The following is a 2,157-nucleotide window of genomic DNA, read 5'->3' as shown; positions in this document are numbered from 1 at the left end:
TATTTTCAATCACGTGTGATTGTTTAAGTTGTCAAGTTAGCAGTCCAACGTTAGTAGTCCACAATTAGTAGTCCATATTTAGTAGTCCATAGTTAGTAGTCCACAATTAGTAGTACATAGTATACACGTGTTGTATAAGACTCAATCATGACCCACAATACCGCTATTGAAGTTACACGTATTGTGTATGTGGTGTCTTTTGATTTATCCGACGTATTGTGTAACCATGACATGTTAGAATACATGTATAATACAAGAAAAGTTAGCTAGGATATGGTTAGTATAGATTTTAATGAATTAATCCCGTAATCAAATTATCCATTTCTAACCAATATTGTTTTGCCCATAATTTCTTCGTTATAAATCCGTTTTGAGTGAATCAAATTGCTATGGTTTCATAACGAACTGTAATTTGTGAAACTTAACTGAAAAAGTGGTGGTTTATAGTCAGAGTTACAAGTTATAATCCATATTTGTAAGAGGTAGTCATTTTCGTCGAAAGAACGACATCTTGATGACTATTTTGAAAAACATACTTCAATTTTGAGTTTAACCATGATTTTTGGATATAGTATCATGTTCATATGAAATATCATTTTCCTAGAAGAATAACTTTTAAATCAAAGATTATGATAGTTTTTAATTATCCAACCCAAAACAGCCCCCGGTTTTACTACGACAGCGTATGTTCGATTTTACGGTGTTCTTCGTGTTTTCAAGTTTTAACTCATTAAGTTAATATATCATATAGATATAAAACATGTGTTAAGTTGTTTTTAAAAGTCAAGTTAGAAGGATTAACTTTGTTTGCGAACAAGTTTAGAATTAACTAAACTATGTTCTAGTTTATAAACTCTTATATAGATAGCTATAGACATATGAATTGAACAAGAGTTGAAGTAGAGTTTTTACCTTAAGTATAGAATGTAAAGTTGCTAGAAAGAAGTAGTTGAACAAAACTTGAGAGAGTTCTTGCAAGTGTGTGTGAAAATTGGAAGTAAAATTTGGAAAATGAATGTGTAAAAATGAGTTAGAAATGGTTCTTATTTATAGGCTTGAAAATTTGGTTTTTAGTGAAAATATCTAAGATAAGTTAAAATGTATTAAGTCATGGATGACATATTAAATTAATTAGGTCATGGATGACATATTACACAAATAATTGCAGATTTCTATTGGTATATACCAATAGTAAATACTTCTAGAAGCTGTGTATAATATGGGTAAAAATATCGTATGAATGCGAGTAGAATTCTTGAGGAAAATTGAACGAAAAATATGAGTATAGCTATCCTTTATATGTATTGGTATATTATAAAGTGTATTTAATAATTGTAAGGATGTATTTACACTCGTAATACTTTATATGTAAATACATTTTAACATAAGTTAATTACATCATTTAAATAGTAACATATATTGTTCAAAAACTCTTTAAATTAGTAGTATGAAAATATATATATAATACTTTGTTAATGTACTTAATGAGATATTTAATTATCATATTTTCAAGTTAAATCTATATATATATATATATATATATATATATATATATATATATATATATATATATATATATATATATATATATATATATATATACACACACACACACACACACACACATATATATAATTAATACAAGTTATGACGTTCGTGAATCGTAAAAATAAAAGGGTGGTCGAACGTTTACATAAATTCCGTTTCAATTAATCAAGTATTAACAAGTTTGATTGCTTAACATGTTGGAAACATTTAATTGAGTAAATATTAATCTCATATATATTAACGGAAAAAGCCGGGTCGTTTTACGCATAATTGTTCGTGAATCGTCAAGAGCAGTCGATGGGTAAATGAATACATGAACACAGTTCAAAGTTTTTGAGATTTCAACATTACAGACTTTGCTTATCGTGTCAGAAACATATAAAGATCAAGTTTAAATTTGGTCGGAAATTTCCGGGTTGTCACAGTACCTACCTGTTAAAGAAATTTCGTCCCGAAATTTGATTGGGATGGTCATTGTAGCGACCCGAAAAAATCGTCATTGACGGTGTCGTCTACTTAGGTTCCGTTACGTGGTCATAAGTCTTTAAAACAACGTTTGACCAAAATTATGTCGCATTCATTTCAAAAGTAAAGATGTTTCAAGGTTTA

Source organism: Rutidosis leptorrhynchoides, chromosome 4 (genome assembly GCF_046630445.1).
Source record: "Rutidosis leptorrhynchoides isolate AG116_Rl617_1_P2 chromosome 4, CSIRO_AGI_Rlap_v1, whole genome shotgun sequence".
NCBI classification, from domain to species: Eukaryota; Viridiplantae; Streptophyta; class Magnoliopsida; order Asterales; family Asteraceae; genus Rutidosis; species Rutidosis leptorrhynchoides.
This window is presented reverse-complemented; position numbering follows the sequence as displayed.